Consider the following 23,486-nt stretch of genomic DNA (forward strand, 5'->3'; position numbering starts at 1 on the left):
AATAATACGTTAGTTATTAGAGGATTTATTCACCAATAATCTTTCCGTCTGTCTTTCCTCGTTCGTTCCATTAGAAGACTTAGGCCAAGGAATTCTTCACCTCTCTTTGTATGATAGGAGACCAGCTAAGTGCTTTAGGTGCCGTTTTACGTTTCGCTGAGATTTGATCATGACAGTTAAACAATTTACTGCAAAGTAATTAAAACAAGTCGTCAACTAACATCAAGCTCCTAACGGAGGCTACAGTCATTTTATGTTGTGAAGGTAATGACCCCAGAATAGCCTTCAAACGTTTGTAAGTGTGGCTGCATGCAAGTTTCATACCAATCATTGTTATTATTATGACAAAACGAATGATCCACATGAACTGCTTCACCATCATCGTTATTGTTGGAATCACTTGCCAACACAGCCACCTTACGCTTCTCTACAGGTCTAAATAGCGCTGTTACAGGATCGTCCGCATAACCATAAATACTTTCCTTCTTCCGGATCTTCACTCTCACTAGGAACATCTGGATACTCTTCAGCAAAAGCCTCCGAACGTATTTCATAATCTTTCATTTCGTTCAGTTTTCTAAATAAGGTACCTCAAAAGCAGGGAGAAATTCAAGGCGGAAACGGTAATTATTGGAAACGTCAAAATACACTCACACAGATAAATAAGTGAAAGGTACATGAAGGCAATCACGTTTGCTATTACCTACGCGTGTAAACACCTAACTAGACGGAGTTTAAACGCACCTTTTAGTAAACACCGCTTATCTCGTGATCCATTCCCAACAGCTGGCGCCAGAAGCAGGAGTAAACTCAGGATCCGTCCGCGATGTGTTAAAACAAGACACTGTTCTCTTTGGAGAGCTTCAAATGATTTACAACTATTATCAGGCGGTAGTATCACTCTCCACAGGCTGACGCAAGTCATTTACAGTGAAGTGGTGCGTATGTGCTAGTCGATTGTATCGAAGCAGAGCACTAACGTGGGTCGACGCTGAGGAGTGACAGAATGACAGACAGAAGATAATGTGACTCTTCAAGCTTTCCCGGCAGATATGTTGTAAATAGTCTTCACGAAGTTACTGTGGCCGAAGGACAGTGAGACATTACTTTGTTTGGACGTCCCCGTGACCACACCGTGATTGAAGTTGATCGATTTGTTGGCGTATCAACACGAATTGTCCACCTTGTCTACAAGAGATGGTATACTACTTGCACCTATGTAAGACAAGGTAATAACACTGGTCGTAAACAAGGACAGGGAATAAGTGGCACGGCTTGTCAATGGTAATCGGTTTCAAACCCGACAGGTATTGAAGCTGTCAGTGAATGTAGATCCATCTCAACTAGTTTTCAAGCGAACGTTGTGAACAGGTGCTATGTTCGTTGGACATATGGAGTTGGGTATGTCGTAAAACGACGTTTTTCATAGCGGCACGTGAAATCAAGCATACTGAATGTGCCAAACAACACAGGCAGGGGCATTAGCTGACTGCAGACATGTAATCTGGCGTGACGAGTCTGTTGCCGGTCTAAAGAAGCGTACGACCCTCAATATGCGGAAGTGTCCGTTTGGACTGGAGTTGATACTATAAGTTTTTGTTCATTTTTTAGGGTTCTTTCAATAAATTCAGACTGCCGTAAATATGAACTAGGATGTTGATTTCAGCATTCTTCACGATCAAGTGTAGTGCTTTGCTTTACATCAGGGACGGCCAAGATTCAGGCGGCAACTCGTGCCGTGGCTCGAGTGCTGCAGCGCTCAGCTTGGCTGCACATTTCCCCCACTACCACAGCGAGGGGAAGAGTGGGACACAGCGACCGTGCCAAGTTCAAATGGCAACGCACTCGCGATGCGTACGACTTCGTTCTATATTTCACGTTTCTCAACGACACACATACAAGCAAAACATATTTTCAGTACCGTTTAATTATTATTGGTGGGATAAAGCCACAAAATAATTTTTATGTAGTACGTACTTTGGCATACAGACAGACGCAGACAGTTTCATAGCTAAATACAGGAAGGTGACCGGACAGCTGCAGATGGCAGTTATGTGGGTTTGGAAGCCTACAAAGCACCTACCGGGATCAGGCGTTGTTTGGAACAGACGTCAGCTTTGGCAAACTGGCTTTGATGGGAAACACGGCGCTCGAATTGCAAGATGGCCTTAGTTCGACCATGTATTTTGTTTCTTACAGATACACAGCGGGAGAAGAAGAAACATATGGATTTGTTTCGTGACCATCTCATTCTGTGCGATCGGGTGCTTATACTTTGCGCTTCACTTAACCAACTTGCTAAGCTAGACGTCATTAATAGTTATGTTCGTGAAAATGATTAGACGTTAAGCTTATCTGCGTCTTGTTTGTTGTGAATGATTAACAAAGACTGTGATCTGCTTGCAATAGACAAGGCAGATTTTCTGATTTTAATTGAGGCCATTAGGTCGTTCAGTTTTTGGTTGTATTTCTATTATTTTGATCAAATTCTCCGGAGTGCAAGGATATTTTACTCAGAATATTATATGCCAGTTCATTTACACATTTTTCTTGATTTTGTTCCGAGCCTGATGTCTAATATGAAGTATTAGTTGTACTGGCGTTTACGGTTAATCTTCCCGGCATCGAAAATTTGGAGGGAGAAGAAGACAACATTTGTGTTCAACGTTTGTACACGATCAGATGGATCACAAGCTCGGGATGCGGAAGAAATTCGGCAGCGCTATTTTAAACGGAAGCATCTCGGATTTTTCTTTCAGCGAATTTGGGAAACCACTTAAAACCTACATTTTGAAGTCCGAAGAGTATTAGGGACTCAGGCTCGAATGTGAGTCCGACGGTCGGAAGAAAGATTAGTACTAAACGTCCTGTCGATAATCAGAACACTATAGGTGGAGCACAAGAGCGGTTTAGGAAAGGTTGGGGAAGTAAATTGGTCGTACTCTTTCAAACTAACCGTCTCGGAATTTGCCTGAAGCAGTCTTCAGGCAAATCACGGAAACCATAACTCTGAATGGCCGAAGAGGATCATAATCGCCTTCCTCCCGAATGTGTGTGCAGTGTGCTAACCACTGGGCCACCTCGCTTGGTAATGTGAGTCCAGTGTAACCTTCGCCACTTTAAACAGTAATAAAGGAAAAACAGTGCTCTTCATGGAGTTGTAGTTTCTTTTTCGAGCACTTACATACAATACTGACATTTATATAGTCGAGTCTAGGTGTCCGTCTTTGGTTAGTAATCAAAATGTTCTTGGTCCGGTGTTCTAACCAGACAATGGCTTAAATTTTTAATGAATATCATCAGCAATGGCGACCGAAATCTGCCGGTATAAGAAGTCACCTTCATTCAGCCAACGGCCTTGTCAGAGAGGATAGGGGAGCGGACAGAGGTTTAGAGCAATCTCTTACCCTTGGGGTGGAAATTAGCCCTAAAAGGGGAAGATTCAGCAATGATCATGGCATGAGGATGCAGAAGACAATGGATACCACTGCATTAAAGACACATCAGGTGTATCTACTGAAAATGTCACCTGTAATTGAGAAAGCGTCATGATGATCTCTCGATTGATTCCGGAATAGTCCCCCATTCGGATATCCGGGAGGGGACTGTCAAGCGGGAGGTGGCATTGAGAAAAAGATTGAACAACCAACAAAGGGATAACGTTCTACGAATCGGAGCGTAGAATTTCTGTGAAAGTGAAATGGAAGGAAGCCAAGGATTTCTGATCAGACGAGCATAAGTAACATCAAAAGCTGCAGAAAAAGGTATAACGGGTGTAACATTCGTTGTGAATAGGAAGGTAGGGGAGATAATGGCATACTGTGAACAGTTCAATGGTAAGGTTGTTCTCATGAGAATCGACAGCAAAGCAACACAGACAAGGATCCGGCATAGCAACGACAAGACTAAGAGATATGAGGATATTGGATGAATAATTCAGTACGTGAGGGGAGATGAAAATCAAATAGTCGTGAGGAAATGAAATGCGGTTGCAGGTTAAGGAGTAGAAGACAGGGCATGTTATTGGAATGAGAGAGAACAAAGAGTAATTGAGTTCTGCAATAGATTTCGGCTGCTAATACCGAATGCTCTGTTCAAGAATCAAAGGAGGACAAGGTAAACTCAGAACTATTAAGGGAAGATTTTATTATATCATGGTCAGGAAGAGACTCTGATATCGGATACTGGACTGAAAGGGGTACCCAGGAGCAGGTATAGACTCAGATCACAACTGAGTTGCGATGAAGACTAGGTTGAAGTTTAAGAGACTAGTCAGGAAGAATCAATACGCGAAGAAGTGGGATATGGAAGTACTAAGGAATGAGGAGGTACGCTTGAAGTTCTCTGAGGCTACAAATACTGCGATACTGAATAGCTCAGTACGCAGTTCAGTTGAAGAGGAATGGACATTCTAAAAAGGGTAGCCGCGGAGTTTGGAAAGAAAAACTTAAGCAAGAAGAAGGTAACTGCTAAGAAACCATGGATAACAGAAGAAATACTTTAGTTCATCGATGAAAAAAGGAAGTACAGAAATGTACTGGGAAATTCAGGAAGACAGGAATACAAGTGAATCAGGAAGTAAATAAGTAAGAAGTGTAGAGAAGCTAAGGCGAAATTGCTGCATGAAAAATGTGAAGAAACTGAAAAAGAAATGGTAAGGAAGGTATGACTGAGTATACAGAAAATTAAAAAAAAAAATCTTCAGTGAAATTAAAAGCAACGGTAGTAACACTAAGAGTGCAATGGGATTTCCACTGTTAAATGGAGAGGAGGGAGAGGATAGTACAGTGAAGGCCTTTATGAGACGTCATAGAAGAAGAAACATGAGTCGATATAGAGGCGATTGGGGATCCAACATGAGAGTAAGAATTTAGAAGAGCTCTGGAAGACATAAGATCAAATAGGTTAGAAGAGACAGACAACTTTCCACCAGAATTTGTAAAATCAGCGTAACAGCTCATGCATCCAAGTTTCTGACCAGAATTATATCCAGAAGAATAGAAAAGAAAATTAAGGATGTGTTAGATTACGATCAGTTTGGCTTTAGGATAGGTAAAGACACCAGATAGGCGGTTCTGACTTTGCGGTTAATAGTGGAATGTAGACTGAGGAAAAATCAACATTCTTTCGTAGGATCTGTCGACCTCGAGAAAGCGTTCGATAATTTTAAATAATGCAAAATGGTCTAAATTCTGGCAAAAATGGGGGTAAGCTATAGGGAAAGACGGGTAATATAAAATATGTACAAGAGCCAAACGGAAACAATAAGAGTGGAAGATCAGGAACAAAGTGCTCGGATTGAAAAGGGTGTAGTCTTGTGAGCCTAGTGTTCAATCTGTACATCGAAGAAGCAATGACGGAAATAAATGGAAGCTTCAAGAGGAATTAAAAATCGTGGAGAAAGGATATTAGTGATAAGGTATGCTGATGGCATTGTTATCCTCGGTGAAAATGAAGAAGAGTTACAGGATCTTTTGATAGCAGTGAACAGTCTAATGAGTACAGAATATAGATTGAGAGTAAATCGAAGAAAGACGTAAGTAATGAGAAGTAGCAAAAATGAGAACAGCGGGGAACTTTACACCAGGACTGGTGAACAGGAATTCTGCTACCTAGGCAGCAAAATAACCCATGACGAATGGAGCAAGGAGGGCCTCAAAAGCAGAATAGTTCTGGCGAAAAGGATATTCCTGGCCAAGAGAAGTCTACTACGGTCAAACATAGGCCTTACTTTAAGGAAGAATTTTCTGATATTGTACGTTCAGAGCACAGCATTGAATGGTTGTAAAACATGGACTGTGGGAAAACCAGAACAGAATAGAATCGAAGAATTTAATATATGTTGCTCCAGAAGAACGTTGAAAATTAGGTGCACTGACAAGGTAAGGTGTGCTGAGTTTCTGCAGAGAATTGGCGAGGAAAGGAATAAAAGGAAAACCCTGACAAGACGGAGGGACAGACATCATATATTTGAAACGGCAATAAAAACTAAACGAGCAGCGATAGAAATACACCGTTTGTTGCAATATGCTTGGGACAACAGTACATTTTCAGGCAGACAAACTTTCGAAATTACAGTAGTTACAATTTTCAACAACAGATGGCGCTGCGGTCTGGGAAACTCTATAGTACGATATTTTCCGCATATCCACCATGCGTAGCAATAATATGGCGTAGTCTCTGAATGAAATTACCCGAAACCTTTGACAACGTGTCTGGCGAAATGGCTTCACATGCAGATGAGATGTACTGCTTCAGCTGTTCAATTGTTTCTGGATTCTGGCGGTACACCTGGTCTTTCAAGTGTCCCCACAGAAAGAAGTCACAGGGGTTCATGTCTGGCGAATAGGGAGGCCAATCCACGCCGCCTCCTGTATGTTTCGGATAGCCCAAAGCAATCACACGATCATCGAAATATTCATTCAGGAAATTAAAGACGTCGGCCGTGCGATGTGGCCGGGCACCATCTTGCATAAACCACGAGGTGTTCGCAGTGTCGTCTAAGGGAGTTTGTACCGCCACAAATTCACGAAGAATGTCCAGATAGCGTGATGCAGTAATCGTTTCGGATCTGAAAAATGGGCCAATGATTCCTTTGGAAGAAATGGCGGCCCAGACCAGTACTTTTTGAGGATGCAGGGACGATGGGACTGCAACATGGGGCTTTTCGGTTCCCCATATGCGCCAGTTCTGTTTATTGACGAAGCCGTCCAGGTAAAAATAAGCTTCGTCACTAAACCAAATGCTGCCCACATGCATATCACCGTCATCAATCCTGTGCACTATATCGTTAGCGAATGTCTCTCGTGCAGCAATGGTAGCGGCGCTGAGGGGTTGCCGCGTTTGAATTTTGTATGGATAGAGGTGTAAACTCTGGCGCATGAGACGATACGTGGACGTTGGCGTCATTTGGACCGCAGCTGCAACACGGCGAACGGAAATCAGAGGCCGCTGTTGGATCACCTGCTGCACTAGCTGCACGTTGCCCTCTGTGGTTGCCGTACGCTGTCGCTCTACCTTTCCAGCACGTTCATCCGTCACGTTCCCAGTCCGTTGAAATTTTTCAAACAGATCCTTTATTGTATCGCTTTTCGGTCCTTTGGTTACATTAAACCTCCGTTAAAAACATCGTCTTGTTGCAACAACACTGTGTTCTAGGTGGTGGAATCCCAACACCAGAAAAATCCTCTGTTCTAAGGAATAAACCATGTTGTCTACAGCACACTTGCACGTTTGAACAGCACACGCTTACAGCAGAAAGACGACGTACAGAATGGCGCACCCACAGACTGCGTTGTCTTCTATATCTTTCACATCACTTGCAGCGCCATCTGTTGTTGAAAATTGTAACTGCTGTAATTTCGAAAGTTTGTCTGCCTGAAAATGTACTGTTGTCCCAAGCATATTGCAACAAACGGTGTATTTCTATCGCTGCTCGTTTAGTTTTTATTGCCGTTTCAAATATACCGGTCATTTTTGAAACACCCTGTAGCTGTACGGGGTACGAACTGCAGAGGAAAACAGTGGAATTCTCCAGCAAATAATTGAGGACGAAGATTGCAAGTGCTACTGAGGTGGAGAGGATGGCACAGGAGAGGAATTCGTGGCGCGGGCCGCGTCAAACCAGTCAGACTACTGATGACTCAAACGAGAAAATATACATGTATAATAGATGGGTACCTGATATCCTGGGCACTGTGCGATGGATGGGTTGGCAAGGGCTAAGGGAGTCCTTCGGAGGTGAAGGTAGCTGCAGCAAGACAAATGGCATGCAAGTAAAAGTGTTATTATTCCAACAACAAAGAGCTGCTCGGGTGAGTGCTCATGTCTGGCGTCGACGCATGCTATGGTATTGTCAGGCATTGCTCTCATGACCCACGGAAAGAGACACTCTAGTGCATTGTCTGGGTGGCAGCAGTAGCTCAGCGGCACAGATGCACCAGGGTAGCGATCGGCAGCTGGCTACCAAGGCTTCGGCATCCCGCCTATTAGTAAGTCTATTGCTTTGCGTGGCAGTGGAGAGGGAGGGATGGCTTGGTGCCACTGACTCAGGATCTCTAAATGTACGTATCAAGCTGATCACGATAAGGGCTGTCCATCACATGCTTGAAGTGTTCTTGTTATGGTGGACGATTTACACCTTGCAGTGTGCTGCAACATCACATAAGATCACAGAGTATAACACCTGACAGAGTAGAGTGGTCAGTCATCGAAACACTGTGAGCGGAAATGGATTCGTCTACATAGTTTGACGCCCAAAGTATACCATCTACCAATGAAGCATCTTCCATATATTCGGTAATACGTGCATTACAGCATCATTTGCCTTGGTGATGGATCGCCAAATTCTACAGATACAGCAAGGATAGAACCTCGGACTGGGAATAAAGAAATCGACTATTCTTGTATCATGGGGTTCAAATCTCCAACTGGCTATCGAGATTTAGGTTTTCCATTATTTCCTTAAATTGCTTAAGGCAAATTCCGGGTTGGGTCCTTCCCCATTCTCCCCTAATCCATGCTCGTGCTTCATCTCCAATGACTGTGTTGTCGATTGAAAGTTAAACACAGATCTTCGTTCCTCCATGATTTTCTGGGAACCATCCCAATATTTCCCTTAAGCGATGTAAGCGAAAACCAAATTTTCATTTCCGATGGGGATCAGTCACAGCAAGAGCACACCGTTGAGAATGCCATATGACTTGGCTACGATACTGTGTGTCATCCTGTACTGGGATGTACGTAATTCCTATGCACGTCCAGTAAGATATAAAATTTCCCCAATTTACGTAGTTCCTTCTAGAAGCATAGGCCGCTTAATGTAACGTCGAACACTGTGGTTGGATTGTAATAGGGTAGATACACTGTAACAGCCATAGATAAAGAGGCGAGGAGATTCTCAGAAATCTTAAATGGTATATCGGTGTACAGATGAAGACAAACAGGGAGCATACTACACTCCTGGAAATTGAAATAAGAACACCGTGAATTCATTGTCCCAGGAAGGGGAAACTTTATTGACACATTCCTGGGGTCAGATACATCACATGATCACACTGCCAGAACCACAGGCACATAGCCACAGGCAACAGAGCATGCGCAATGTCGGCACTAGTACAGTGTATATCCACCTTTCGCAGCAATGCAGGCTGCTGTTCTCCCATGGAGACGATCGTAGAGAAGCTGGATGTAGCCCTGTGAAACGGCTTGCCATACCATTTCCACCTGGCGCCTCAGTTGGACCAGCGTTCGTGTGCTGGACGTGCAGACCGCGTGAGACGACGCTTCATCCAGTCCCAAACATGCTCAATGGGGGACAGATCCGGAGATCTTGCTGGCCAGGGTAGTTGACTTACACCTTCTAGAGCACGTTGGGTGGCACGGGATACATGCGGACGTGCATTGTCCTGTTGGAACAGCAAGTTCCCTTGCCGGTCTAGGGATGGTAGAACGATGGGTTCGATGACGGTTTGGATGTACCGTGCGCTATTCAGTGTCCCCTCGACGATCACCAGTGGTTTACGGCCAGTGTAGGAGATCGCTCCCCACACCATGATGCCGGGTGTTGGCTCTGTGTGCCTCGGTCGTATGCAGTCCTGATTGTGGCGCTCACCTGCACGGCGCCAAACACGCATACGACCATCATTGGCACCAAGGCAGAAGCGACTCTCATCGCTGAAGACGACACGTCTCCATTCGTCCCTCCATTCACGCCTGTCGCGACACCACTGGAGGCGGGCTGCACGATGTTGGGGCGTGAGCGGAAGACGGCCTAACGGTGTGCGGGACCGTAGCCCAGCTTCATGGAGACGGTTGCGAATGGTCCTCGCCGATACCCCAGGAGCAACAGTGTCCTTAATTTGCTGGGAAGTGGCGGTGCGCTCCCCTACGGCACTGCGTAGGATCCTACGGTCTTGGCGTGCATCCGTGCGTCGCTGCGGTCCGGTCCCAGGTCGACGGGCACGTGCACGTTCCGCCGACCACTGGCGACAACATCGATGTACTGTGGAGACCTCACGCCCCACGTGTTGAGCAATTTGGCGGTACGTCCACCCGGCCTCCCGCATGCCCACTATACGCCCTCGCTCAAAGTCCGTCAACTGCACATACGGTTCACGTCCATGCTGTCGCGGCATGCTACCAGTGTTAAAGACTGCGATGGAGCTCCGTATGCCACGGCAAACTGGCTGACACTGACGGCGGCGGTGCACAAATGCTGCGCAGCTAGCGCCATTCGACGGCCAACACCGCGGTTCCTGGTGTGTCCGCTGTGCCGTGCGTGTGATCATTGCTTGTACAGCCCTCTCGCAGTGTCCGGAGCAAGTATGGTGGGTCTGACACACCGGTGTCAATGTGTTCGTTTTTCCATTTCCAGGAGTGTATGTGTGTCTACAGGCTTTCGTGACTGTTTTCATTGATGATTAAAATCTTCTGAGTCGTTAGGCCAAGTCACACTTCTCAGTGTTCAGCTATGAAGGGACACCAGTAGAATCTTGAAGAAGCTCCTAGTAGAGTGATGTAATGACTCAGAACATTTTGCCATGAGGTAGTGTACTACTCGCTTTATTATTGGTGACACTTTAGATAACAGCCTTTTTAGATGATCATTGCTCACTTTGCCACTTTTTGCTGACGATGGAGTGTGTGGTGCTTGGACCTTCAACATGTTGCCATCAGGGTAATGAACACCTGAAGATGTCCTTGTCGCTAGAGTGAAACTATTAGTAAAACAAGTAGTATGGGAGCTGTGGCGATTTACCTATACAATGGTTACTAATGGTATCTATGTTCGCCGCAGACAATTCAGGAACTGCTCCATCCACGTATCCTCAGACAAGTAGTAGTTAAAATCTGTACCACGAATTTTTAAATGTACTCACCAACTACATGTTGTATTTCCGTTCAGCGTTAACCAATCTGGACATTAAGGTATCGTGAAATAATTTGTAGTCAACATTTTTAAAGAACCTAGTGTCGCATTTAATTTTCAGAATATGACTGCGTCTCTCCATGTGTGTGCATTTGGAGCAGCACAGCGGATGGCAACGTAAACCGCCAACGCCTCTAGGCGGTGAGTCAGCGTCTGGCGGCGCCAGACAGAGTAGCGGCTCAGACGGCGCGTCCCGCGTAATTGCGGAGGAGGAAGAAATCCTCCGGCTCCCACCCCGCCAGCTGCCTCCCTGCCTTGCACCGATGTCTCGCGCGCGACGCCAGTAGATGAAAGGGGAGGAAATGACGCCGCGCCGCGCCGAATGCCTGAGTGAATTCGACGGTGCGTGCGTCGCGATGCGCCCTACAAGACCCTCCCTCTTATCTCCACCAGACACCGTGCTCTGTTGCGAGGCATCTACTGTCTAGCCGTACGTACGCTAGGTGCTCATGGAACACCGTCAGACAGAGTTGGTTTTGGAGAACACAGCTTTTGGAGAACACAGCTTTTGGAGAACACAGCTTTTGGAGAACACAGCTACAGGTCTCGCATTTGTCATCAACAATGGCCCTGAATAAGGAAAATTGTGAAACTATTTACATGAGTACGAAAAGAAATCAGCTAAATTTCGATTACGGGATATGTCACACAAATCTGAAGGCTGTAAATTCAACTAAATACTGAGGTATTACAATTACAAATAATCTAAATTGGAACGATCAAATAGATAATATTGTGGGTAGAGCAAACTAAAGGCTGCGATTAATTGGCAGAACACTTAGAAGGTGCAACAGGTCTACTAAATAGTCTGCTTACACAACACTTATCCGCCCTATTCTGGAGTATTGCTGTGCAGTGTCGGATCCGCATCAGGTGGGACTGACGGGTGACAAAGATGGGCAGCTCGTTTTGTATTATCGCGAAACAGGTGAGATAGTGTTACAGACATTATACGTGAATTGGAGTGGCAATCAATAAAACAAAGGCGTTTTTCGCTGCGACGGGAGCTTCTCATGAAATTTCGACCACCAGTTTTCTCCTCTGATTGCGAAAACATTGTGTTGGCACCCACCTACAGAGGGAGAACTGATCATCACGATAAAATAAAAGAAATCAGAGCTCGCATAGAAAAATTTAAGTGCTCGTTTTTCCCGCGTGCCGTTCGAGAGTGGCACGACAGAGAGACAGCTTGAAGGTGGTTCATTGAACCCTCTGCCAGGTACTTTACTGTGAATAGCGGAGTGATCACGTAGATGTAGATGTAGATCTAAGAATGAAGAAATATTCAACTACTATTCTTGAAGTGAAAAGTGAAGCCTGTGAACGTAAGACACATCTTATCGTTCAAATAATTCATTAATGTAAGCCACATCTGGCCTTTGAAATGTATCAGTGGCACCAGTTGAAAATTTGTGCTGAAGCGGGAGTCGAAACCGGACTTCCAGCCTAATGCAAGCGGCCGCCTTAACCGAATTGGATACCCGAGAACGCTTCCGTGCCAAATTCCCAGCCTGTTAAACACTACTGACGTAGCGTCACATACCGTGTACCCCTTACTTGTGGATCACAGATTGCTAATTCCCGTAAGGGAGTCTCATTTGTCGTCTTCAATTCGGTCAGCAAAATGATTTTTAAAGCGGCCTTTTTGCGTTCCTATTCGGGTAAGCGGTTCCAAATTTGACTAGTACAACCTGTATTAAAGGCAACAGTAGAAACATGAAGAATAACCAGTATTCCAAGAGCGACAATACCACCCAGGCCTGCACTGTGTACTACTAAAATGGCTGTAAGCACTATGGGCCTTAACATCTGAGGTCATCAGTCCCCTAGACTTAGAACTACTTAAACCTAACTAACTTAAGGACATCACACACATCCATGCCCGAGGCAGAACTCGAACCTGCGGTCGTAGCAGCAGCGCAATTCCGGACTGAAGCGCCTAGAACCGCTCGGCCACAGAGGCTGATTGTGTACTTCAGCCATGGACCAGCACTGCTCAGTAACTGCTCAGTGCCTGCTGCTGGAGTACTGTTTATTCTAGTGGTTTAATATCCCTGTTATGCGTATCGATAAAACAAATATCTCACTAGATTAATTTGGGATTCCTCTTTCGAACAGGCACGTAAATTTCCGATTTAAAAATCATCTTTCTCGTTGCGGGAAAGAAACCGACACCTCCTGCCGGCACTGGGCGTCGCATGGTAGCCTTGATAACTTGTATTTGTTATGGCTGACCCCAGCTACACACTTCAGAAAATAAACAAATAAAATAATATAAAAACAAAATAAAATAAAAAAAGTCCGGCATCGCTTGAAAAATGTTTACTATCGCTCACTAGAAAATCGCGTACCTGACAATATATATATATATATATCAGGTCAGAGAGCCATCTCCATTCTGACCCCTAGAAGAACAGCTCATCCACCCTTCGTATCCCCGACCTACTACTTTTTGCAATATAATGTGCTGCCCCACTGCAGCGCCACTGAGCTGTGGTGCTATTGCATTAGTAGGCTGCTCTGTCTAGCGTCACTGTCTCAGGTGTAGTATCGACTATCTCTCTTGCGGCTCCATTGTCAATACCTATGAGGAAAAGGTGGTATCTGCACGTTATGTCCTTACAAGATCTTTGCTTGCCGATATATATACGGGGTTTGCTGGCCCGAGAAGGAGGCACGAAGTTTGGGGATTGGCGGCAGCGCCGCGACAAGAGGTGGTCACGAGATCCGAGCGGCCGGAACAGCGAGCTGTGCAAGGAGGGCCTGCGGAGAGCGAAGATACCGGAATACTTCGCCGGGATCAGCGTCGACTAAAAGCAGCAGTCCGACATTCCGTCGGTTGGTTGGCAACATCCGTGTCGGACGATCGCTCGTGGACTGGCTGCCCTCTTCTACCTGGCTGTCATCGGCGCCACTCAGTAGCCGCTGCGACGCACCGTGGATCCAGGGAACAGCTTGCTGATAAAGAATGAAGAAACCTAAACAGCCTACTTACAAGAGGAGTAGCATTGTGTAATCCTCGTGGTGATTTGTTTTATTGTTTGCCTGCCCTCTTTATTATTTTTTGGTTGTATCCGACCCTCACAGCTTTACTCGGTCGGCTCTTTGGTCGGAAATGTAGGCAGTAGTATTGTACTAAGACACTAGTCTTCCTCTGAAAATTTGTCGCACTATTGTATTGCCTTTCCTTTCTGGTTTGTACCTGATCATTAACGTTCTAATTAATCAGCTACTGGTCGTAAATACAGCCGGGACAATTGTACTAAGGCGCAGGTTGCCGTTAAACAACAAATGGACTTTAGGGTTAGATTTAGCTGTTAACCGGTTCAATTCTTTGACTGTAATTGCATTTCTCAGTCATTAGGTATGATCTGACAACCTATTGTACTAAGCTGTTAGTTTCCGTGCTTGAAATACGGGGTCATTACTGATGTATTTTAGCTGGATCTTGTTGTTCCGTCGGGTGAGTTCTCTTGTAATAAGTGTTTACGTGTTATGTTTTAAGACTTTCCTTCAGAGCGGTCTTAATAACATACAATAAGTTTAACCTTGAAAACATTAACAGCCAACTGTCACCAGGTCTTTCGTCAATCGTCGGAATGGCCGGGTTGGGGCCTAGTCGCACCTTGGTGGCCGATTGAAATTAAGAGATTGGTTGGTTTGAAGTAAGCCTTATCATTCTCATATTGTTTGCTAATCTGTTTAACCTTTAAGCACAGGTGCCCATCTTAACTCTGAACCTGTCGACATACAAATTAAAAGTTACGTCATTTGTTCTGAGTAATTGAATCACTCTTGTCATCAATGGTGCTTATATGGTTTTTATGTGTTGCAGAAGGGCATTTAATATGACAGACTGTGTCCAGCACGGTAGTAAACACCACTGTTTCATCCGCTAACGGGCGGGCTGCAGGTCCAGCCGTCTTGTAATCATTGCCATATTATTTGCTGTTTTGCAATACAACACTTCAGATTTCTTTTGCAAAGATTAAAAGCTTATTCAACACACAGTTTAAGGTCAAAAGAATTTTGCAAATTTGTTCAGTGTGTTAAGGAAAATTTTGTGGTTAAATGCTTCGCTTATCTGTAAAAAACAGTTTATATATTGTTAAATAAACAGGTTCTGTGAAAAAGTTATATTAGTCGGTCCTCCTTTCCACGTTTTCCTTAACCCCAGTAAGAACTACGTATCAGTTACATTTTAGCTCTTAATGCGGAGCATACGATGCCTAGTGGAGTTTCCATGTCACCGTCGATCTTCCGACACTGCTACGTTTGTTTACAACTCTGAATTAGTAAGCATACTATGTTCGTCAGCAACACAGGAAAGCAGCAGCTGGCATTTACTGTAACCTCTCGTGGGGTGTTTGTTTCCATTTTTCTTGGTTTTGTGTCTAGCCCCTTATTCCCTTTCTCTCTAGGATTGTCAGGACTGAAGGCTAGTGAATGTTGACAAGTATAGTCAATTGTCATTAGGTTGTGTAATACGCATGGATGGGCAGAGATTAGGTCTTAGACGAGATGTCATCGTCCAGGAGTGTCAGGAACTTTGTAAAAAGACAAAACCAGGAGTGTTTAGATCGTTGACCATAGTTTACTGCTCCATGACCTACTACTAAGGGATACAAACTGTGGAGGGGGCAGGAGACTGTTGCAGCCAGTCCGAGGGCCATATTGCCCAGAAAGAGGAGCAGGAGGACACGTCTGGTCAGGGCAAGAGCTGTCGGGCAAGAGAGTGACCTTGTGGTACTGGTGTGGTCTCGTCAGCCTGCTCCATGTCGTCCCTCACGCGATTGTTCCCAGCCTTGTGACAGGTTGGTAGTGAGTATTTTGGACACATATCTTTGTCAGCAATGCTCTGCAATAGCGTCCCGTATTAGCAGTACCCAGAGTTGGAACGCTGTTCACGTGGACTGAGCGTGGACTAGGGACATCCGGTTTTGCACTAGCCATAGCTTAACTATAATATGCTATCCAAACAAAGAATGAAAATAAAGTGTTTTTAAATCTTTCAGTCAACCGTACCATTCAGATTGACTCTCATCATGCAAACGGTAGGTGAGTGGGAACGTTATTTATTATTGTCATATAGGCTGTAAGTTTAGCGGTACTCCAAGGATGTACACTAGTAGATACTCGTTCTGATATTCACAGAACCCCTTTTTCTTCTTTCTGTTTGCCGCGCGTGGTTAGCCGAGCGGTCTTAGGGGCTCCAGTCATGGACTGTGCGGCAGATCCCGGCGGAGGTTCGAGACCTCCCTCAGGCATGGGTGTGTGTGTTTGTCCTTAGGATAATTTAGGTTAAGTAGGGTGTAAGCTTTGGGACTGATGATCTTAGCAGCTAAGTCCCATAAGAACATTTTTTCTTTCTGTTTCTTCACTGGACTACTAGTGCTTACTCTATTTCCTAGTAATTCTGTTGTAAACCATGGAGCAGTACTGACAAGGCGATACATAAATCAGTGTCACAACAGCATTTCATGGTTTGTGTGTTTTGTCTTTGCATTATGTGACACTCACAAAGCAACAACATACTGAATGCACCACACTGATGTGAGACAAGTCGCTGACCCTAACTTTGTCAGTTAAACTGCTCCTGGTTTGTCAAGGAAGAGTACACTTGGTAGGCTAAGTTTCAGATGTAAGGAGAAGTGTACAAGGTGTTAGGAAGTTTTATGGAGTATCACAGGTGTATTAAAAGACAGAGACTGTAGTTAGGAAAGCACCTGTGATTGAATAAATCAGTGATAATCGGGAGGTCAAGCAGCATGATACACTGGATTAGTCTCTCAGGTCGTTGTTAATTGAGACATTGATGGTATTTTACAAATTATTGACGACTTATAGTGAAGAAGACGTATTAGTGACTTATGATGAAGAAGGATTATGGAATGTAGCATCCCTCATTTCCTCCAAATATGAGTAAGAAATTATAATGGGAATGGAAACGCCGTGTGGCGAGGGCCTCCCGTCGGGTAGACCATTCGCCTGCTGCTAATCTTTCGGGTTGACGCCACTGCGGCAACTTGCGTGTCGATGATGATGAAATGATGGTGATAAGGACAACACAACACCCAGTCCTTGAATGGAGAAAATCTCCGACCCAGCGGAGAATCGAATCCGGGCCGTTAGGCATGACATTCCGTCGCGCTGATTACTCAGCTAACAGGGGCGGACATAAATTATAATAACTGGCTATTAAAGATCAGTGATGAAGATAACAAATTGTAACATAAGGAAAATGATGGCCATAAGTATTAGCGACAAGGAAAATGAATTTGGAAAACATGTGGCAAACTTTAACTATCCTAATTAAGGTAAGCAGGTAATAGATTGTAGCTATAAAGGGCCGAGAAGTCTGTCGACAATATAGGCTGGGCCAGTACTACATGCCAACAGGAGAAACGCCGGCTATTTTAAACTTAAGGCAATAGACACAGAAGGGAACGGGGCGATGTAGTTGGAGGGAGAAGGAGGATGGGTAAAAAGGAGGGGCAGGTGGAAATCAAGCTACTGTGTACCCTGGTCAGATCGCTCTGTGGTCCGTTACTAGCGTTTGTCAGAAATGAATGGACCACTACCTTCATAAGAGGAGCATACCTCACGACACTGTCATGTTCATAAACTGCACTGTAGCCTGTCGTTAGAGTATAGATCCTACATATTCAGCTATTGATGGTTTCGTCTTCTCCATCTTCATCTGTGCTGTTTTGAACCTATTTGTGGAAGGTCTTACGTCAGTTTTTCAAACTGTATCTGCTCCTCCACACTTCGTTTCTTTCTTTCTTTAGTTAATACAAGCTGGGGTAAATAAAAGTAGCCAAGGGAACGGAGCTCCAGGGTACAAAGATACACAGCAAAGGAAAGGAAATACAGTTCAAACCTGACTATAGGAGACGTTGAAAGTGACCACCATTCATCTCTTGGCAGTTTTGGGCTCTGGTCAGCAAGCTGCTAAAGGTGGATGGCAGCTGGACTGCTGGTATTGCTGCACTCTCATCCGAAATCATCTCTACAATTCTATAAGACTTTGAGGGTTGTTGGTGTACGCCTTAGACTTGAGTGCGTCCCACACAAATCAATGACATGCAGACAGATCAGGTGACGTGTTGGAAGAAACTGTAGGTCCCTTCCTCCTCCGTTTATGCTGCCACAAGTTCACTCGTCCGAGTCACTTTTACTTGCCCCACGTTGTACTTTTTTCACTTTTCTGTATACCACATTTGAGCTCTTTCTGCCATTCATTTCAGTGTTCCCCCTGTAGCCCTTGTCCTTCCTTTTCTGTTCTTTCCAAGTAATTGTGAAATGTAGAAGGGGGGTTTTGACCTCTTGTGGGAGTCCTCCGCTTTTGGTACCTCAGTTCTTTTACCTTGATTTGAGAAAGTGAAAAAACGTGTAAATACCAGCAATAGGTCCAGAGGAATACGATATCTTTTTTACTGAATGACTCAACTGTACATGTGATTGGCGTTAGAATTTTTTAGTTTTAGCTCTTTAGTGGGCAGAATCATTTGGTTATTCAGTATATTCAGCTGTTTTGTAGCGTCAGGTTGATACTTCAAAAATCACTTGGCAGAGTTTGTTCCAGACTGATTTAGTAATTAATCAGCTACTAACGAAGGAGTAAAAAAGTTCATTGCTTATTACATTAGTATCGAATGGTTCAGTTCTGTTTCCTTTAAAATCTTTTTATGCTGTTGAGTACTCTTGCCTTCCTAGTTCTGTTTTAAAGAAGCTCTGCTATTGAGAAGAACAGCTCTGACTCATGTATAAAGCGATATAAGCCCAGAAATATTTCCATATTACCTTTTCCATAAAAAATTTTGGATATTAAGTTCAAACTAACATACAAACGACAGAAAAATGACTTTTACATTGCGGATTCTAAATTGAGTTGAAGAGGCTGATGGCTCTATGACTCTCCATCCCCTGTTGTTCACAGATTAAAAATTGCGTATGTAACGTTAACAGCAGTGTTTTCAGCTGTATCTAATTACTCTTTGCCCTTTTAGCCACTTGCATACTCTTAATCTACATTGCTCTGAAATATGTAAAGCACTTTGTTTAGCGACAGGAATAATTGCTAGAAGGCGTCAAAAAAGGCGAAAATATTTGACAGCAAGTGAGACAAATAGTATTACAGTGGCTAACGGTGTAACAGCTCAGTTAATTATTGCGCCAAGCGTAAATTTTTCTTCTGGGAAATTCACACATTATATTTTGTCCAGTACTTCCGGGAATTATTTTCTTCGGCCCACCCGACAGATGTACTAAACATCAGTTTATTCGGTGAGCACCTATCATAAGCAAAGCTCTACTACAATGTGACCAGGAAGCTCTACCAGACGTTCAAATATTTGCTTACTGAATTTTTAGCGTAGTACTTCGGTAGGGAGCGACAGAAATGAGTAAAACTCCAAATTATTATCATAGTATCTTAACACCCAGCGTTTGGAACGCGGTGAGAGTTTGTCCTCTTGGAAGTGTAAGCTGCCTGGCATCTCCGTACCGTTAAGGATTTCGAGGAACTACCAACCACAATTAACAGACGCATGCCTGATTGGGCACAATGACAGTTTCTCACTGTTCCGTTGACAATTATTGACAAAGCACCAGAACTTCTGACAATAATTGATGTGTTCCAGTTGGATCGGAACATAGTGCATATGCACAGCGCCCAACTATCGAATCCGCAGCTCCAGGACAAAGTCGTGAGAACAGTACTGCCTCGTCCACAGTGAGTATGGATTCTTTTCTTCAATCAGAAAATGGAAACTAGATCTCGTCATCCTCCAGACCTAAATATTGCCCGCAGAGAGTCAGGAGAGGGAGCACGGAAAAATGGCCACCACCCTCTTACTGAACAAGCTACTATAGAGTATCAGGAGACACCGAGAGGTTGGAAACTGGTATGAACTGACTGCCATCTAAAGCACACATTGTAGCCTAAATTCCTGTCGCTATTCATAAATTCATTAGTAAACTCCTCCCTCAAATCTGTCTATATAAGGCAGTGTCCTGACTGACTGACTTATCATGGCACAGCCCAAACGTCTAAGGATAAATACTTGAAATTTGGAGAGGGTGTTTATCTTACAGTGTAGGCGTCGTTTAAGAATGTATTTTTCCAACTGTCACTCCAAAAATGATGAAAAAGCGGAATAAAAGTTTTCTGAGAGATTAAGGCAATTTTGAAGCTAGAGCAACGAAAATTGGTATATGCTTTCTCGGTCAGAAATAGAGAGGTACGTGTTAAAGCATTTTTGTAAATTTAGCCCCTAGGGGGCTGAAATAGCGGGTGAATTTTTTTAACAAATCGTTATTAAAGAACTATTAAAGTATTTTTAAAGCTATATCAATGAAAATTTAAATTTGACTTCTCAATTGGAAATAAAAGATACGTCTTTCAGTATTTTTGGAAATTCAACCTTCTAAGTAAATAAAATAAAGAATGAAACTGAAATGTGGGACTTGGAGAAAGAAGGAAAGGGTTTGAACGGGGTCTAATCACTTACCGTTAGTAGCACGGTAAACACATACACTTTATTTAAGGAAATAATTTTTTAAAAATCATTTGAAACAAAAATTGCCTGTAACACAAGCTACACTGACGGCTAAGGGCCTTATTAAGAAATATTTAAAATTGTTTGTCGGCTGAAGGCCACGAGCAATACTTCAGAACAATTGACGGCTGAGCGCCTGATTTACAAATGAGGAAGACAATTACACGTTAAAAATACCAAAATAATTTTTTAAAACAACCATATAAAAAAAATACTGTAACACAAGCTACACTGTTGGTTGAAGGCCTTATTAAGAAGAATTCAAATTATTTGTCGGGTGAAGGCCACAAGCAATAGGAATAATTTTAAAAAATATTATTTTTAAACAATTGACACAATCAGACCAAAACAGAAGGGAGTGATCCACAGACAGTACTCCAAGGTTCGACTTGAGAAAAGTCCCTACAGCTGCGTAAGCGGTGAGACAGGCAGCCAAGAGTTATGCTCGTCTAACAGGATGCAACTCAAACTAGGGACAGTTTAATGCCGATCAATGCTCGTACCAAATCCACCTAATCTATGATAACCAGTACAATAACGGAATACTTCAAGCGAGGACAAAGTGACAGACAGCAATGCGTCTTCAGAATCCGGTGTTTAAAATATCGAAAGGCAGAAGGAACCACTACAACCAAGATAGACAAAAGAAACCACAATCCACACCGTAATCAAGGATGCTGCCGAACTACACATTACCGGACAGCATCGGCAAGATGAGGAAAAGTACACTGCCGCAAAATACGCTAACCTCCAGGGCAGCTAACTGGAGCGTTGGCGGCCACTAGGCAGTAAAATACCGCTGGCTACCGCTTAACCAATAATAACACAAAATTCAAAAACTAATAACAGGCAGAAGAAGATGGGTAACACATTCCGCCAACTCGACACGCTCCACTTGTTGCTGTTCGTCTCACGGCGACCCTGCGAGCAGCAACGCACGAACAAATGGCATGATCACAAAACAGTGGAGGTTTCACAACTAGATTAATGTCACTCAATTCAACGTCCTGGATCCGATGGACAACGAGGTTGTGGCCCTCGTAACTACAGCCCCTCGATCCAGCAATGCCTGCGTGCCGCCAGCAGTCCTGTGATGTCCTCATTCTGCTGGACGTCTCTGCTGCTCTGTCCCAACCAAACTACCGACACACGTCCTTCAAACACTTCACGTCCTTCCAAAAATAGTATGGGTACTAGATATCGATAAACGCTGCTGCTGCCACTCGCAGACAGACAATGGTAGCAAATGTAGTGGCGCCAGTAAACAGAAGAAGAAAACGAGACGCCACTCTCCCTATAACACGATGACAACCTACCAACAGCACCAACGCGAGCCGCACATGGCTCAAACCGCTGAGGATAGATACGAGGCCTGTTCAGAAAGTAAGCTCCGATTGATTGCCAAATTGAAACCACAGTGAACATCAGAAATGTTTTACTTGTAACAATTAGCTACACCTTTCAGCAACTTCTCTACGTAGTCGCCGTTCTGACTTAGACTTTTGTCATAGCGTTGTACCAACTTTTCAATAGCCTCATCATAGAAGGCAGCCGCCAGTGCTTTCCGCCAATTCTCCACGCTGGCCTACACCTCGTTGTCTGTGTCAAAATGTTGTCTTCAAAGACAGCGGTTCATGTGACCAGAGATGAAACTCAGGGGGAGACAATTGCGCACCGTATTGTGGGTAATCTCACATTTCCATTTGAAAACGATGCAGGAGCATCTTCATTGCCCCTGCAGAATGCGGCTGAGAATTGTCTTGAAGAAGAAACAGCACGACAGTTATGTAATGTTAGCTGCATAGCTTCAGGCGAAATTTCTCACCAGGCCCTCGTACTTGGCGGCAGACACTATTTTCTAGACATCTTTACGCACTCACTGCGAGCTCAGAAATGAGAAGAGCGACGTGATGCTAACTGGGGTTATACTAGAGACACTACCCAACACATCTGTGCAAAGCTTTATCGGATTTTCACAGTCGTTTCCATTTCGCGACCGATCGGAGCTTACTTTCTGAACGCCCCTCGTACTTGAAATCTGGAGAGGGTGTTTATCTTACAGAATGTATTTTTCGAAATGCCACCCCTATAAATGGTGAAATAGGGGAAGAAAGGCTTCCTGGAAATATGTCGCTATTAAGGCAGTTTTGAAGCTTTCTTGGTCAGAAATAGAGAGATACCTGTTTCAGAATTTTTGTGAATTTAACCCCTATGGGAGTGAAATGGTGGGTGAATTTTTTTTAACAAATCATTATTAAATAACTATTAAAGTATTTTTAAAGCTATATCTATGAAATTTGATATTTGACTTCTCAGTTGGAAATAAAGATATGTGTTTCAGTATTTTTGGAAATTCAACCTTCAAAGTAAATGAAATACAGGATGAAACGTTTTATTAAATTATTTCACTATGAAACCATTTTCAAAGCTAAATCTATGAAAGTTTGTATTTGACTTGATATAAATTTAAAAAAACCTTGTTTCGCTCTTTTTGGAAGTTCAACCCCTAAGTGGGTGAAATAGGGGATGAAAATTTTTAACGAAATATTTAGTTATATTTAAAAAATCTAAATCTATGAAAATTAGTCTCTCAGTTCTTGGTTGGATATAAAGAAATATGTGATAGGGGATGAAAGTTTCTATGGAAATATTTCCGCAAGAGCGCAAAAGGCATGATCAACAAATAACTTGGACCCCAACTACAAGAATCGCTTTTTGGCCGGAAGTACATTTGGAAAACACTATTCTTCTAAGGCGTTAATTTGCACGAGAAGTTTAGCAGGCGTTGCAATTCGTTAACAAAATAAAAATTCCGCTAAAAGAGAAAAAAATAGTGTAGATCATAGAGTCCACGTGGGCGAACCAGCGGGCACTAAGCTAATATTACTTGATAAAGGAATTTAGTCTTTAATATTGCTACCAAAAATCTCTAAATATTCCCGCTCATTTACTTCAGAATTTTACGCAATGCTGTAGTAAAAAGTTTTACGGAC

The sequence above is a fragment of the Schistocerca americana genome, chromosome 1 (genome assembly GCF_021461395.2).
Source record: "Schistocerca americana isolate TAMUIC-IGC-003095 chromosome 1, iqSchAmer2.1, whole genome shotgun sequence".
NCBI lineage: Eukaryota > Metazoa > Arthropoda > Insecta > Orthoptera > Acrididae > Schistocerca > Schistocerca americana.